Source organism: Prosopis cineraria, unplaced genomic scaffold (assembly GCF_029017545.1).
Source record: "Prosopis cineraria cultivar Desert tree isolate PC_DT_omini unplaced genomic scaffold, ASM2901754v1 PC13, whole genome shotgun sequence".
Classification (NCBI taxonomy): domain Eukaryota; kingdom Viridiplantae; phylum Streptophyta; class Magnoliopsida; order Fabales; family Fabaceae; genus Prosopis; species Prosopis cineraria.
The window spans coordinates 18,562,922-18,582,608 of NW_026555344.1; positions in this window are offsets into that span (position 1 = coordinate 18,562,922).

Genomic DNA, 19,687 nt, shown 5'->3' on the forward strand with positions numbered 1-19,687 from the left:
TTAGACTAAGGGCACATTCACTTTGATCTAAGCTCACCTTCAGTGGTAGGATCACCCAACCAAAGGTGTCCTATCCTATTTCCGAACTACAGTTTCCCCCATCATACACGAATCGGGGTGTTGTTGCTCCAACACCGCATTATTGATGCTAAGGACCATTACTCTCCAACACCATATGCTACATAGATACTAAGGAGAAAATCTCTAACACCATGCCTCACTAGACACTAAGAAGATACATACCATATGGACTTCCACTACTCTTTCCTATGGGTGAACTCCCACCCCTTAACATGACCATGCCCATACTCAACATATATATCACATATACATTTCAAATTTCCCAACCCATTTATATATGACTTTCATCATACTCATCATTTGCAAATATGTTTTTCATACACAAACCACATTTTGTAATATGCAAGGTTATCAAGTCTCAAGTAATAGATTTAACATATATACTTACAGACAGTTAAGCAATATAATTGAATAGTGTAAATCATTCCTATACCTCAACCCTTTGTTACATAAAAGGTTACCATGGCACAACATTAACTCCACACGTTTTATACACACAATATTATTGGATAGGGAGGCGCAGCGAAAGATTAAAATTTTGAAGTCCCTATCCTGATATGGACCGAATGAACTCGTTTAAGTCAAGGTGGATAGAAAAGTTACCTTTTTAATTCTTTGAAGTTGACGCACGTTTGGATCTCAGGAGCTGACAATGTAGATCTGCTCCCTCTACTGGTATTCACACGAACAGCTCTCTAATTCAAATAGCGTGCTAGCGCTCTTAGCGTCCGTTCTTTTTTGAATGTTAATTTTCCTTTCTATAGGGTGTTTCGTGGCTCTCAAAGTATTTTTGCTATCAAAACTTTTCTATCTCTCTCTCTCTGCCTTCATAAGGACGTCCCTGTCTATATATGGATAAGGGTTTTTATCTTCCACTTAAAAGTTCACGAAAATTTAATTAAATTTATCTCATAAATTTAATCTATAATATCATATCTAATTCAAATTTATCTTATAAATTTAAATTATAATACTGACATAATATTCTCTCTTATCATATTAGTTATTAAATTTAATCTATCATATAAAATTAAATTTAAAACTAACATAAGATAATATAATATATATCACATACACATATTATATTAATATATATATATACGAATATATATATATACATATATATTTCAAAAATATATATATTATATATATATTATACCATCTATATTTAATTTTATATATCATCTACATATATTATATATATATCTATATATATATACATATATGGATATATATATACATATATATATAATTATATTTTGAATTTTATATTTCATATAAATATAAATATAAATATTTATCAAATAAATATTCAAATATATATATATATAAAATTCATTCACCCTATATTACATTCATTGAATCTAAACATATTCTAGATTCAATGAACTTGGACATTATAGCTTGAGTTGGGCCATTCTTTTGTGCGACCCTGTAGGCTCATATGAAATTGGTAGTGGGCTAATTACGCTATTAGCCCACAAGTTACAAGTGGCTTCTAGCAAGACATTATAACTACTAAATTCATATAGGGATCGATGATCCAATGTAACCTATCATGCAGCTATATCACATCCCTTTTGTCACATGATATTTCGATCAAGTATGAGCCATGAAATTGCCATTCTTCTTTACCTGACCATTACTTTCTCGATCTCTGAGTAGACTGACAGTAGCAATGGAAAAACCCTTTCTATTGTAGTATGGCCATACATTTTCTCAGTCTTACTCATCGAGGGGGCCCAGTAATATCTCTCACTTAATGTGAGGGACAAATTCCATCTTGACCAATCATATTCCTTTGCATGAATATCACTAAACTCAATCATAGCCTTTATGATGACCCGATCAAAGGTGACTTTTGACTATGTCAAAGTTCAGTGGTCATCATGTAGGAATCCATGATAATCTCAGGTCAAAGGGCTTAGTGATATAGTTACATATGAGATAAGCTTATGACTTGTACCATGTAGCTTTCTCATAGCAGGTCGGTCCAACACCTTGTACTCTTTTAAGTGCCTATGACTTTAATTTGTATCTCTATAATTAATCAAAGTCATACCAGTCTTGTTTCATCTATGATCCCTTAAAGATAATCAACCAGGGATATTTAGGACAATCACTATAGTTTATCCAGGGATATAGTTATCATATTGAACATGCAATTGTTATGATAACAAAAGAGAAATTCATTAAACAACAATGTGCATAGTACAATAATTAGCCCTAGGGCATAATTTCCAACATCCTCCCACTTGCACTAGGTATAATCATTAATTTTTCTAATTCCCATTGTCCTGACATGACATTCATACTTCACCTGTGTAAGAGGCTTTGTAAGAGGATCAACAACATTGTCTTCTCTTGCTACTTCGCATATTTTTATATCACCTCTATCATTGATCTCTCTGATAAGGTGGAAATGCCTGAATATATGCTTGGTCTTTTGATGTGACCTTGGCTCCTTGCTCTGTGCAATTGCACCGCTATTGTCACAAAACAAGTTTATTAGATTTGAGATGCTAGGCACTACTCCTAGTTCAGCAATGAACTTCCTAATCCAAACGACTTCCTTAGCTACATCTGATGTTGCTAGATACTCAGCTTCTGTTGCAGAATTAGTTGTTGTGCTCTGCTTTGAGCTCTTCCAACTCACTACCCCACCATTTAAGGTGAACACATATCCTGATTGCGATTTAAGGTCATCCTGGTCAGTTTGGAAGCTTGCATTTGTGTAACCTGTTATAATTGGCTCATCATCCAATCCGCTATATACCAAGAATAAATCCTTAGTCCTCCTTAAGTACTTTAGGATATTCTTGACAATAGTCTAATGATTCTTTCCTAGATCTACTTAGTATCTGTTGGTCATACTTAAGGCAAATGAAACATCCAGTCTAGTACACAGCATGGCATACATGATAGATCCAATTGCCGAGGCATATGGAACTTTACTCATGCGATCTCACTAATTTTATGTACTAAGACACTAGCCTTTGCTGAGATGAATGCCTTGAGACATGGGGATGAAAGCCCTTTTGAATCCTACATACTGAACCTATACAGTATCTTGTCTATGTATGTGCTTTGACTTAGGCCTATTAGCCTTTTGGATATATTTCTATAGATCTTAATCCTAAGGATATAAGTGGCTTCACCTAAGTCCTTCATAGAGAAAGATTTTCCTAACCAAGACTTGACATTCTGCAAGGTAGGAATGTCATTCCCAATGAGTAGGATATCATCTACATATAGCACTAGAAATATAACTGTGCTGCTATTAACCCTTTCATAAACACAAGGTTCATCAATATTTTGAATGAATCCAAACTCTTTGATTACTTTATCAAAATGTTGATTCTAGCTTCAAGATGCTTGCTTCAATCCATAAATGGATCTTTGAAGCTTGCACACCTTTCTAGAGTTTTCTGGATGCATAAAACCTTCAGGTTGTGTCATGTACACTTCCTCAAGTAGACGTCCATTAAGGAATGCTGTTTTAACATCCATTTTCCATATTTCATAGTCATAATGTACAGCAATGGCAAGGAGGATTCTGATTGATTTGGCCATTGCGACGGGTGAAAAGGTTTCATTATAGTTTACACCATGAGTTTTGGTGAATCCTTTTGCAACGAATCATGCCTCGAAGACATTTACTTTGCCATCCATGTCAGTTTTCTCCTTAAAAACCCACTTACACCCGATGGTTTTTATTCCTTCAGGTAGATCGATTAAGGTCTATACCATATTATCATACATGGATTGCATTTCAGACTTCATGGCATTTAGGCATTTCTCAAAATTTGGTCCTACTATGGCTTCTTGGTAGGTGGTTAGTTCATTGTGTTCAATGAGCAACACATCACAACATTCATTAATCAGAAATCCATATCTTTAAGGATGATGCCATGTCCTATCAGACCTTCATGGGCCTTGTGTTATTTGAGTAGGCTCATTTATGGGAGGTGCAGCAAAAACTTAAAATTTTAAAGTCCCTATCCTAATATGGACCAAACAAACTTGTTTAAGTTAAGGTAGATAGAAGAGTTACCTTTTTAATTCTTTGAAGTTGGCGCATGTTTGGATCTCAAGAGTTGACAATGTAGATCTGCTCCCTCTACCAGTATCCACATGAACAGCTCTTTAACTCAAACAGCGTGCTAGCGCTCTCAGCGTCCATTCTTCTTTGAACGTTAATTTTCCTTTCTATAAGGTGTTTCGTGGCTCTCAGAGTGTTTTTGCTGTCAAAACTTTTCTAACTCTCTCTCTCTCTCTGCCTTCATAAGGACGTCCCTATCTATATATAGATAAGGGTTTTTGTCTTTCACTTAAAAGCTCACAAAAATTTAATTAAATTTATCTCGTAAATTTAATCCATAATATCATATCTAATTCAAATTTATCTTATAAATTCAAATTATAAAACTGACATGATATTCTCTCTATTATGTTAGTTATTAAATTTAATCTATCATATAAAATTAATTTAAAACTAACATAATATAATATATATTACATATACATATTATATATATATATACGAATATATATATACATATATATTTCAAATATATATATTATATTATCTATATTTAATTTTATATATCATATACATATATCATATATATATATATATATATCTGATATACATCTATACATACATATATGGATATATATATATATTTCAAAAATATATATATACATATATATATAATTATATTTTGAATTTTATATTTCATATAAATATATATAAATATTTATCAAATAAATATTCAAATATATAAATATAATTCATTCATCTTATATTACATTCATTGAATCTAAATATATTTTAGATTCAACGAACTTGGACATTATAACTCGAGTTGGGCCATTCTTGTGTGCGACCCTGTAGGCCCATATGAAATTGACAGTGGGCTAATTATGCTATTAGACCACAAGTTACAAGTGGCCTCTAGCAAGACATTGCAACTGCCCAATTCACATGGGGATCGATGATCCAATGTAACAATCATGCAACTATATCACATCCCTTTTGTCACACGATATTTTGGTCAAATATGACTCGGTCTCCCAAGTCGCATCACCGGAAGTCATACCCTTCCAAAAGACCTTAACTAATTGAATAGTCTTGTTCCTTAATTGTCAATCTTTGACATCCATAATCTACTTTAGTTCAACTCGATAGGTCAAGTTTTCTTGAAGTTCCACATCTTCCAACTTAATAATATGAGAAAGATCTAGTTGATATTTCTTGAGCTGACTCACATGAAATACATCATGAACACTTGCTAAACTCGATGTTAAGGTAATCCGATAGGCAGCAGGTCCTAACTTCTCTAAAATCTCAAAGGTATCAATAAACTTGGGAGTCAATTTCTTAGCCTTTATCGATCTCCCAATGCCAGTCATTGGCATGACCCTAAAAAACACATGATTACCAACCAAAAATTTCAACTATCTTCTATGCCGATCCGCGTAGCTCTTTTCTCGACTTTAGGCCATCAACAACTTTTGCTTAATCAACTAGATCTTCTAGGTGGTTTGGTCTACCAACTTAGGACCCAACAAACTTCTCTTGCTCAATTCTGTCTAACATAGAGGTGATCAACATCATCTTCTATATAATGCCTTATACGGAGCCATTCTAATTTTAGAATGAAAACTGTTATTGTAAGCAAATTTTGCCAATGGTAGATGTGTATCCCAACTGCCTCTTAACTCTAAGGCATAAGCTCGCAACATATCCTTGAGCATTTAGATAGTCCTCTCAGTCTAGCCATCCATCTATGGATGATAAGCCGTGCTAAATCTCAACTTAGTGCCCATTGCTCTCTGCAATGCTCTCTAGGAGTTCGATGTGAACCTCAGATCACGGTTAGAGACAATGTCTTTTGGCACCCCATAAAGTCTCACTATCTTATTTACATAGACCTAGGCATACTTCTCAAGTGAATAGGTAGTTTTTAGTGTCAAGAAGTGCACTGACTTCATCAATCGATCTACAATCACCCATATTGCGTTATAGCCCACTTGAGTTTTAGGCAATCCAGTAATGAAATCCATTAATATGCTATCCCATTTCCATTCTGGGATCTCTAGTGGTTGCAACATACCACTAGGCCTTTAGTGCTCAATCTTAACCTTTTGGCACGTCAGACACCTAGCTACAAACTTTGTCACATCTTTTTTATTCCTAGCCACCACCACATTTGCTTTATATCTTGATACATCTTGGTGACACCAAGGTGAATAGTATACTCACTACGGTATGCTTCTTCTAGGACCGTCTTCCTTATCTCCTCATCACTTGGCGCGCAAATTTAATCCCGATAAGTCACATATCCATCATCATTAAATCTAAATTCTGTGTGTCTTCTCTCTTCAATATCCTCATGGATCCCGAGTAGATACTCGTCCTCAAATTAAGCAGTTTAAAACTCTTTCTAAGATTTATTGGTTATAGCCATAGAATTCACATTGTATAATGTCATCTGAAGTGCTTTCCTTTGAGTATCTAAGAAAGTCTCAAGTAATCGATGCTCTTGAATCATCATATGAGCAACATGTATTGTTTTCCTGCTTAACGCGTCTGCCACTACATTAGCTTTATCCAGCTGGTACTTGATCTCAAACTTGTAGTCTTTGAGAAATTCCATCCATCTACATTGCCTCATATTCAGTTCCTTTTGATCCACTAAGTACTTCAAACTCTTGTAGTCACTAAATACTTCAAACACAGACCCATAAAGATAGTGTCGCCAAATTTTCAAGGCAAAAACCATTGCTACCAACTCCAGATCATGAGTCAGGTAATTCTCCTCATGCAGTTGCAATTGTCTTGAGGCATAAGCAATAACTCGATCATCTTGAATTAAAATGCACCCTTGTCTAAACCACATATAGTCATCGAGGATTAGGAATAACCAGTATTGCAACAGATGTTAGTTTCCTCTTCAACTCTTGAAATGTCAATTCAAATTGGTGAATCCACACATATGATTAATCCTTTCGAGTCAACTTAGTCAATGGAGACACAATTTATGAGAATCCCTAAATGAATTGCCAATAGTAGCCTGCCAATCCCAAGAAACTTGTAATCTCTGTCACTGAGGTAGGTGGTTCCCATTTTAAAACAGCATCCATGTTGTGTGAATCTATGGTAATTCCTTCTGCCGCCACCACATGACTAAGGAATCTCACTTCCCTTAGCCAAAACTCATATTTGCTAAGTTTGGCATATAACTTATTGTCCTTTAAAAGTTACAGGATAGTACGAAGATGCTTCATATGCTCTTCCTCCCTTAAATAAATTAGAATATCATCGATGAATACCACCACGAACTTATCCAGATAAGGATGGAAGATTCTATTCATGTAGTCTATAAACACTACTGGACTCGTCAATTCAAATGGCATCACTAGAAACTCATAGTGACCATATCTAGTGCGAAAGGCAATCTTTGGCACATCTTTAACCCTGACTCGCAACTGATGATAGCCTGATCACAAGTCGATCTTAGAAAACACCACAGCTCCAACCAGCTAATCCAGTAAGTCATTAATTCTAGGCAAAGGGTACTTGTTCTTGACTGTCACCTTGTTCAACTGTCTGTAGTCAATACAAAATCTCATACTACCATCCTTTTTCTTTATAAATAACACCGATGATCCCCATGAAGACATACTTAGTCATATGAAACCTTTTTCTAGTAATTCCTCTTGTTATTTCTTTAGCTTTGCCAACTCAAATGGAGACATTTGATACAGAGATTTTGATATGGGTTATGCTCCAGGCACAAGGTTAATAGAAAATTCCACCTCGCTCAGGTGGCAATCCAAACACTTCTTCTGAAAAGACTTTAGGAAATTCATTCACCACTCCAATTCTCTTGATTCCTCTATCATAAGTAATATGAATGGAAACACCATATATGCCTGACAACCCTGTTGAATTCACTTTTCTACTTGCATCACAGACAAGAGTCTTAACTAACTGGGTTTTACTGTAGGTGCAATGTACACTAGCAAGGATATTATCTTTCTTGCACAATTTAGTTTCACATTATTTACTGATATCCAGTCCATACCTATTACTACATCAATCCCAATCATAAGTAGACAGATTAAATTGATAGTAGCTGATCTATTCTCAAATCTGAAATCAATACTTAGACAAGTGCGATTGATTCTTACAATAATTTCTGCTGACATAGACACATTGATCACATATGGCAAGGTATGCACAGACAATTTCAACCTTAACAAATTTGGAGACGCACCTACCTCCTCTGGGGAGAATGTGAATATTCTCCCAGGAATAATCGATATTTGCTCTGTAATATCCACTCTTCCCTCTTCACAATATTTGGCTATGTGCCTCGCCTTGCCACACTTAAAGCAAATCTAACACTTTCTCATATGATATCTCCTACACTTTGAGCACTAAGGGGTTCTGGCTATACTAAGAGTCGGCACAAGCATTATGGAAGCCTGTTGAGATGGCTGTGCACCACTAGTACTGTTCTTTGGCCTACTGCTCCTCTAGAAAGAACCTCGAGATTGTGATCCCCCTTAACAAGTCTTCTTCCTAATGCTCTCAAAACTATTGGACCTAAAACCAGATCTCTTGCTAACTCCACCAGTAAGGCTAAGCGACTATGAGAATCTGCCTTGACTATCCCTTCTCTTCTTAGTCTCTACCTCTTTGCCCCTTCTCATTGCTATTCTCAGCTTATTACACATCTCATCACAAGATGTGATCTCAAATAAGGCCAACTGCTATCGATACTCAAGCCTCATCTTCTCAAGCAGCCTCTCTGCCTTCCATTTCGAGTCATCATTTCTTATGAGATAGGTAAAGTACTTCGACAATTGATTGAATTTAGCCATAAAAGCTTTTTCATCAAGATTCTCTTGCTTAAATTCATGGAATTCAACCTCTTTCTCTACTCTGAAGGCCACTGGGAAGTAAAAGTTGAAAAACCTCACTTCAAATTTATCCCATGTCCACTTGACTCCACCCGTTAGTCTCACTGACTTCCACCAATGTTTAGCATCTTTTACAAGCGACACAGACGCCAAAGTCACCTTCTACTCCTCTAAGCATGGCACAGCTTTAAATATTATCTCAAATCTCTTGATCTACTCTTTAGCTTCGTCCTCCTTCATTATTCCATCAAAGGTAGGTGGATGAAGTCGTAAGAAACTCTTCCATACTCGATCTCTAGAATTTTGTGAACCACTACCACCCACAACTCCAGATTGCTTGGGTGTGCTCTCCTTATAAAATTCATCTTCTTCCTCATGCATCTCTTATTCATTCTTAATTGTTCTACTATCTCCTCTTGCCCCATCATTCCTTAATATACCTTGTCCCCGTACTGAATTACGTATTTCTTGCATCAAATTCCTCATCTCCAATAGCAAGGCCTCATTACCCTGTGGCTTATTCCTCAATTGTTCTAAGTTCTGACTAACCGGATTGTGATTCTTTAGTAGTAGCTCATTAATCTCTGGTACTACATCCGTATTGGATGGGTTACCACCCATAGCAATTTTGGTGGTTCTTCTTCTTGCCATCCTCTCTCCCCTCCTAAGAATGGAAGTAACCACATAAGGAGTAAGTGTTAAATGAGATCCTATGCAAAGGGAAGGTAAGTGTAATGAATATATATGCCAACTTATAGACATAAATGCAAAAAGCAAAACAATCCAACATAGCAATCACATATACTAGTCTTAAAACGTTGAAACTGATATTGAATTGTAATGTTTGCCTTGACATTACCAAGACAACACTCTTACACGCCGTTGTGATAACTAAGAATAGTTAAATTCTGAGGAGTTATCACAACCCAAGGGTTTAAAAGATAATTAGTTAAATAATGGGATCTCAAGAAAACCCTTTTTTTAAATACTGTTTGAGCTCAAACCATGGTTAAAAATCAATTAAGAACAAATATGAAAGCATGGAAATCAAATCACTTTAAAATAGGCTGAAACAAGCCATTTTGCAATTATCTAGCTCGTCCATCATGGCACAAGCCACACCCGCCGTGGCGGATGGCACAATGGGACAAGTCCCTCGAAGGCCTTTTGCGCTGTGAAGCGCATCTACTGTCATGGCAGTAGATTACTGTCATGACAGCTCTTCAAACTTTCAAAGCACACCATTTTACCATCCGATGTCCGATTTGGGTGGTTTACGTATCCACACAAAGCTCTTCGAGCCCTTTAACTAATGGCAGCAGACTCACACTCAAACAATCATTTCTTTAAAAGATGGACACCCAAACCCAATATGGTTGGTTTTCACCTTAAAAGACACACAAAGGTGGCCAACTCACAATACCAATTGCTATTAGCCTCAAAGACAACTTGACCACCTCAAATGGACCATACACAATATGACAATTCAATTATGACACATAATTACGTATTCACACTCAAAATGACCACCAAAACCCCCATTTTTATTACAACATAAAGGGGTGGATAAATTCTAACACACATGTCAATTGATCATTTTGGCACATAAATCACTTTAAATTCATCACTTGTCATTGTAACTTAGCCTAACACATACACATAACCCACTATGTCAACCTTGGACCAAGATACGCATACTTATCATAAATTCATACAAGTGATATCCCAAAATAATATCATGTTCCTAAGTTAGCATTATATAATGGCAATATTCGTTACAAACCTAAAAGAAAAAGGTGAAGAGCTATATTACAATGCTCTTCACTCTTCAATTGTCCTTTCTTTCCCTTTATCCCTACTGAAGCCCTTACCTGTAAAATATAACCATGGGGTGAGATAAACATCTCAGTAATAGGATAATTCACTACTATTAATTAACATGCACAACTATTAGGGAGTAAAGTTATTAAAATATGAAAATAAACTTTTACATATTATAACATATTCTTTTTTATCAACACAAATCATTTACCACTAGTATGATCGTTCAACTATCCGAGCCTCCATATCACACCGATCAAAACCATAGGCTCTTAGACCAAGTGCACATTCACATTGATCTGAGCTCACCTTCAGTGGTAGGATCACTCAGCCAAAGGTGTCCTATCTCACTTCTAAACTATGATTTCCCTTATCACACACGAATCGGGGTGTCGTTATTCCAACATCGCATCATTGATACTAAGGAGCGTTGCTCTCCAACGCTGTATCCTGTATGTATACTAAGGAGAAAATCTCCAACATAGTGCCTCACTAGACACTAAGGAGATACATATCATATGGACTTCCACTACTCCTTCCTATGGGTGTACTGCTACCCCCTAACATGATCAGACCCACACTCAACATATATATCACCTATACATTTCAAATTTCTCAACCCATTGATATATAACTTTCATCATACTCATCATTTGCAAATAAATTTTTCATGCACAAAACCACATTTCATAATATGCCAGGTTATCAAATCTCAAGTAATAGATTTAACTATATACTCATAGACAATTAAGCAATATAATCAAATAGTGTAAATCACTCTGTTACCTTAACCCTTTGTTACATAAAAGGGTTACTGTGGTTCAACATTAGCTCCACACGTTATATACCCATGATATAGCTTAAGCAATGCTCAATCTACATAATTAAGTGACAATCATCAATTATCACTCTGGATAACTCCAAATTCACTAGGTTCTAAGTGTCTAAAATACCTAAATTCCTTTTCTAACAACATCAACTATTCTTAAACAATCTACCCATCCTTTTGAACATTCCAACACACTAAAATTACTAACTAATATCCCATATTATCTTAAAATCTTTAAATTATACCTAGGCTTCATCCAAACCCTTACCAAAAATTCCAATCACCATAAAACTCATAAACTTAAGGTTAGAGGCTGATTTAATTCCCTAAGGCCTTAAATAAACTAATGGGTTTAGTCTAAACCTAAGGGCGAAATCAAAGCCCTTATTGCCCTACCAAGCCAGATTTTTGCATAAAAGAGGGAGAAGAGGGAATGTGGAACTTACTCAATGGTGGTTCAAGCTCCAAATGCTTCCAAAGTAGCCTAGGGATCGTGCCCTAATAGACTAAGAGCTCATCTATGTCGCTCTCTCATTTTTCCTTCTTTCTCTTTTCTATTTTCAATCTATTTTCATGAACTGATAAGTGCTGATTTTATATATGTGCCATGGAACATTGACACACTCGCTGTAGTGCATAGCACAGAAAGTTCCATAAAATTTTAAACTCCCTTCCATGCCATGGCTTGCTCAAACATAGCCCTAGTCCTCTTCTAAGACTATCCAAGGATCCAAAAACTATATCAGTCTCCCATAAATCTCATTAATTAATAATTTATCTAAAGTAACCAATTTACCCTTAAAAATACTGATAATTACCAACTGAGAAACTTAGGATGTTACAAAGGCTATATTGTGTTATGTGTAAAATTTTGATTTATTGCCATTTGCATATATCTTAATTGATATGCAACTGTATAAACTAGGTGAATCTTGGTTACTGAGTGGTTGTACTCACCCGTCATTCTTTAGTATTTTCGGGGCCTAGCTTATCGAACCAAGATTGGGGAAAATGACTAGAGACATAGGATTCTGAGTAAATCCTACTAGCAGGCCTCTTAGATTTATTTTGATGTGTATTTAAGTTGTTAACTTGCTAACTAAGATTCCATTTCATTATTTTGACTACTTGCATTATCGTTGTGAAAATTATGTGTATTTTATGCCCTGAGTTAGTGAGATGTGATCATAAAACTTGTAGTATTAAAATACTAATGTAAGTAGAGTATAGTGTATTTTGGTTATTTTATGATGAATATTGATAATTTTTGCAAAGTTTACCTTCCCCTTGTGTTTTTGTGAATTGAGTGGTTGAGAGTTGAATTTATGATATGTGTATATTTGAATGGGTGTGGTGTGTTGCATAAGTCCAAAATAATCCATGGAGTATGGTCTAAAGGTTAGTATAGGCTTTTGGCACATGTGTGACAGTTTAGACACCCTAGTTGTAAGTTTTTGTGAAAAATGAGTGAAATTGGGTTTGGCTGTGTAACTTTTAGTAGAAAAATAATTTAGTTCTGAAACTTGTACCAGTAGCTAGAGTTAGGAGAAAGCTCTCTATAGGTACCAAGATCACCTTATTCGAACATCGAATGGAGAAATGGGACGTGTCAAAAGTTCATCTTTGGTGCTATTATTTGATAGCAAAATTTACTATCAACAAAATTGTGCAATACGCCATAGTGCATGGTGCCTCACGCTTTAGCACATAGCACAGAAGCAATACACTATAACACACCTGCAATTAGCCACGACGCATGTGCTATTTTCTACACAGTTTACTGTTTTTGATGTTTCATGCAATTGTATGATTCTTTCTTGATTCCTATGTTTCCATGACTGTTTTAAACTCTAATTTGAGAATATTGAAAGTGTATGGGATCATTTTAAATTATGAAAACTTGGTAATCTTTTTTGGGTTAGACCCTTGATTACCTTGGCTTTTAATGGTTAATTGTGTTTAAGAAAGAGCAACCTTACAATTTTAGTTAAGGATCACCATAAAGACTTAATTTTAGATGGGTCTAAAAAATTCTAAAATTTTAGTTTAGTCTAAGGGAGAAAAGTTAGAAGAATTTTATCGATAAAAAGACTAATATACGCTTCACTTATTATGTATAATCACTAGTTATTAATTTTCTTATTGCACTTGTTAATTTACTAATATCATTTGGAAATTACATTCGTTTGTTAAACAATTAGTAATATTAGTGCTAACTTGTTACTTTACTAACATCAATTGTAAATTACAAAACCTATCAGTAATTTACAATTGATATTACCAAGTTACAAGACCTATTAGTAATTTACAACTAATACAAGAAAATTAACAAGTAAAGTTATCAACTTAACAATTGATATTGCTGCTTATGATTGAACAACTGATGTCAAGACATATAATTATTAATATGTCAACTCATATAATTTACAACTCATATTCATAAATTAAACAAGTGGACTAAAAAAATTAACAACTAGTGATTCTGCATAACAAGTGAAGGTTATTTTGGTTTTCATCTTCAAAATTCTTTTAACTTTTCTCCCCTAGACTGAACTAAAATTTTAAAAGTTTCTTGGACCCACCTAAAATTAAGTCTCTATTGTGGTTCTTAACTAAAATTCTCCCTTGCTTTTATTAGTACAGATCATTTCTAAGATTTCTACATCTTGTTCCAATTTATTTCTATTAATTGGATTATAAATAACTTCCTTGTACAGATATTCTACATGTACCATTTTCCATTTTGCTCAATACTATCAATAGATGGTGGAAGACTTGTGATACATTTTTATAACTAAGACATGGTGCAATAGCAGGTGAAGTTGGAGAAAGAAAGTGTTAATGGCATTCTTTATGGAGGTCTAACTTGTGGAACTGAAGTTTTACCGGCCATTGCAATAATAACTCACCCGATCAACATATTTCCATAATTTGTTCTGCATGAACCAGTTTTTTATATGCTTATAAATTTGATATTGAAACTTGGCTAACGAGTGAAAGAAGTGTATGAAGACTTTTTATAATATGCCAACATATTTGCAAGTAAAATGTTAAAGTTGCAATAAAGTTTAGAGTAGCGGCAAATATCTAAAAGTGAAGCTATCATGAGGGTTAATGAACTAGATATAGAAGAAGTGGTGGAAAATGAAGGTGCAGATGTAGATAAAGCTGAAGATAATGTTAAAGATGGAGATAGAGATAAAGCTAAAGATAAAGATGGAGCTAGAGCTGGAAATTCAAGTTGGTCGGGCCTATTTAGGCTGAGCTCAAATAGGCCCGACCCGAATAAGCCAGAATCTGAATAGGCCTACTGTCTTTATAAGCCTGAATTAACAAGCCCGACCCAAATTATTTTGGGTTTCGAGCTGACCCGAATACCCGTTTAATATCTTTTTGTTATGATTTTGATTATTTTTTCCACCCAATTGCATCAAAAATAATCCAACATGCATTAATACTATTTTTTTTATCCATCTAAGCTAACAAAGCAAGTTCACCATACTAGTTTAACATCCAAAATAAATAATCCAACAAAATAACAACACATTCAACATGATATTAAAGTTAAAACATAACAATAATCAACAATACAAATCAAAGTCAAGCTAAATCCAAATCCTGTGGCTCCTCCTGTTCCTCATCATCATCCAAAACTACATTTGCACTCTCAATGGCAGAAAAATCCATATTTGGATTTGGTTCAAGTGATTCCTCCTCTTCCTTTCCCTCCCTCTCTCCCTCTCCTTCTTCCTCTTCTACTACCTCTTCTCCCTCAATCCTCTCTTTCTCTTCACTATCTGCAACATGACAACAAAGGAAAAATTTTTAAATTATAATTGAATGAAATCAAATTTTACTTAATAATTATATAACAAAATAAACATATATTTTAAGTTTATATTACCATAATATTGAAAACTACTTAACCAATTATGAGTGCAAATAAGAGCTTAAAAATTAGAAGGAACAAGATTGCTCCAGTATTTGATGAGAACAGTGAGCTAATGCTAAAAGCCAATTCACTTGCCACTGTAGTGATAGGAATGCTAAGGATATCGGCTGCCATCTTTGAAAGGATAGGAAATCTACCCTTATTAGTGTTCTACTAATTGAGAACATCTAAATCTTGATACACCTAGGGTTGAAGTATTGCCTCATCCAAATAAAATTCAAGCTTAGACTTTCCAATGGAAAAACATCCATGCTTGTATAATTAATCCATCCTACAACATGTAAAAATTTAATAAAATACCAACTAATAAATTAAAATAAACAATAACATTAATAATAACATGAAATTAAACTTACATCTAATACTCCTAAAATATTGCTACTCATGGTTGAAATTGAAACACTAGAAATAGTGGAGGATTGAGCTTGATTTGCTTGTATTGGAATTGTTGAACTTTATCTAAGATCTGAGGAAAGAGCATCCATCTCTTTGTATTGATTAAAAAATATATCTCAACTTGCTTTGAATGCTCCAATCTTGGCAGGGTAATTTATAGGATCAATCCTTGCATACATGAACTGTATCATTTGAATCTTCATTCATGATTAAGCACAGTTACAATTACAAGGATCGTACTATAATCATTTCAATACTTGTCAATATTTTTTTTCATTCTTTGAGCCATTTCTTGTATCATGAGATCACCATTTACCCTTATCATCTAACAAAATCTGAATCTTTGATACTTGAGCAAAATACAAGTTGAAGTGGGATAAGATGTCCCAGACATCAACCTTGTCATCACATCAAATGGGCCTCAAGAAATTACGCATCTCTTCTCCTTTCCTCCGCTCTTTATATGTTAGGCAATGGGTGAAATTATTATCAACACATACAAAGCTAGTAAAAGCTTGACAATATTATAATCCACTCTCAAGCATTATACAGTAGAATTTCATCTAGTAGGCACATCCATCCTTAAGCCAATTGAACTATCAATGCCACCAACCTCTTCAACACATTTTTTTAAAGTAATTGTCCTTACTTTGATTGTTTGACATACTTAATGCTATCTCTAATCTTGTTTAGAGTGGCAACTTGTCACTTTTAAGCCCTCTTAAACTATTAAATTTAAATATGGGCACAACACCTTTGATGAAAAAATTCTCCATTATAAATCACCCATTATGTTGCAAAGCTAACCTTTGTTTTAAAATTTTTTGCATATTATATCCACAGAGGCATTATCTAAAGTGATAGAAAATACTTTCCCAGTAATCCCCCAATCAATCAAACAATCATAAACTTTTTTAGCTAATTCTTTTCCAGAATATGGAGGCTCCATCTTACAAAAAGAAAGTATTTTACTATTCAATCTTCAATTTTCTCAAAACAAAATGAGTAGTCAAGCATAAATAACCTTCAAAGGTTATAGCAGTCTAACAATCAGATGTTAAACAAATTCTACCAATACTTTTCAACAATCTTTGCTTCAATGCCTCTTTATGCCCTTAATAGACTTTTGTGTCATTAGACACAGCTATTTTTCGAGTAATACACTTTACACTAGGATTTAACATTAAAGAATAGTACTTAAAACCATTTATATTCAACTATGGAATAAGGAAAATCATGTTCAATTATCATAGATAAAACCTCTTGCACATGCTTATCATTAAGCTTTCTAGACCTCAATTTTCCTTCTTTGTCCATCATCATCACTCCAATATCATGATACTTAGCAAGTTGGGGACAATTTTTAATATGTCGTGCTAAATGAGATGTGCCATCAGCCCTAGATCCTGCTAGGTCTTTGTTACAACAAAAATGACTTCTAAAATCATATGTACAAGTTTTTGATTTTTTAGCAACAGGTGGCTTCACTTCTTTCTCAAAACTTGTTCTTTTACTAGAATTACTAGAACTAACAAACTTCTTACTTGTAGAGGCAACAGATTTCTTACTTGCTGATGTAGCTGATTTAATTACAAAGGCAAGTAATTTTTTCTCATGTTTTTTTTGAGAAGGAAAAATGTCAACTACTTTACCCTTGCCACACACAATATCATCTAACTTACTACTAGAACTACCACCATGTTTTTATTAGTTTTCTTCCTTTGACTAGAAGACATGTTTCGCTACGTAAAATTAGAATTAACATCAATTTAACATGCTATGCGTTTATGCCTTTATTAAAAGTTAACACAACCAGAGGTAGTCTCAGTCTCTCAGATAGCTTAAGATATTCAATTCCACATAATAACACAACCATTGAAATTCAAGTAGAAGCAGTCTCAGATAGCTTAAAAACAAGCTTAAGCAAACACAACCAGAGGCAGACTCAGAGGCAAATCTAGCTTAAAAATAACCTCAAGCAAACACAATCAAAGATTGATCAAGCAATCAAGTAGATAATAAGCATGCCATCAGATATCAAACAGAGCAGAGATTTTAGTCTTAAGCAATCAAATAGATCAAAACAGAGCACGACAATATGCATGAGAGAAAGAAAGAAAAGGAAGAAAACCTCGCCAATAGGTTCTGCCATTTTGGTCTAGACAAAACTTGCTGTACTAGGGGGTCTGGTCTGGATGAAGCTTATTCTACTAGTAGCTTTTAATTTTTTTTAGTCTGGATGAAGCTCAAGTATGAGACAGTAAGAGATTGTGAGTGATCATGTAGTTGAGAGAGATTGAGAATGTGACTATGCGAGTAGGCCGACGAAGTCCGGTGAGAAAGAGGAAGTAACGACTACCGATAGGTCTAATCTTCTTCTTTTAATGCATTTAAAGTTTAGCTTCAGCATAGTTAGTGTGAGGAGAAGCAAGACAATAAAGATACTCACTGTATCTGAAGATTCTAAACGTCCTTCATTTAGTTGATGGTTCGAAAACTTCAAATGAGAAATAGAGAAAGAAATTTTAGGCTTTAGGGTTTTTTTATGCTCTTGCCATCTTGCGTCTCGCGTCTTGCCTCTTATCTTAGCCTCTTAAGTCTCACTCTCACGAACCTCACCTTACTCACTCATGCTCGGTTGCACCTTGATCATGTTAAAGTGTTGGTGTGCAGCAAGCAACTAGCTCCATTTAAAAAAAATAAAAAACAAAATGGGTTATTCTGAGCTGAGCCTGAACCTTTTCAGGCTTGGCCTAAATTTTTTTAGGCCTATTCGAGCCACTCGAATAAGCCCGAAGGTTTAGTTCTCCTAAAATGCTAAGCTCAGCCTTATTTTTTTTTTTTTGAGCTTATTCAGGTTGGCCCGTTAGGCTCGGCCTAAATTACCAGCTCTAGATAGAGGTTAGAGCTAAAGAAGTATGGAGGCGTTGATGATTATGGTATTGATGGACAAGATTATAATAGTAAAGAAGAAAAAGAGGAACTTATAATTGAACATGATAGTACCAAGACAAGATGATAAGAAGAGGAGAAGAATAGATGAAGCCTCAATGATTTGAAGTGTAAAAGGAAAAGGATTAAGGTAAAGTGGTTACCTTTTCTCAAAGAACCAAGGCAAGGGGAGATTTACTAAGGAATAACAAATATATGAATATTACACCTAGCAGACCAATGAAGCTAGGTGATAAGTAAGTAAAATGATTTTTAACTATTTGACAATTGTGTGTTTTTATCTTTAATATAATAACAATTTTTTGCTAAGTGTGTGTTAAGATGTATGATTATTACCTAACGAAGGCAGAATGCTAGAGTCTTGGTCCCTAAAAATGGATAAGTACAGTAGTATGTCAAAAAGTTTTAATTAATTAGTTGTTTAATTAGATATTGCATTGAGTATTAGATGTGGTCTCTAGGTGAGAGTATTGTTGTAAAAGTGATAGTTGGTGAGAAACTTCATGATAGGTTGATGTGGATGGTAACTGTTTTATTCAGAGTTTATAATGAACCTAAGGGATATAAAAAAAGAAAATGATTTATCTATGAGGATGAAAACAAATGGTTTATGCCTGATAAAGTAGGTGTAAAGTCCCTAATCAATTTAGACTTTACCATTCCCAATCACACAATCACCCAATACATGAACAATACATATTAGAGTAATAGCTCTTTATTTG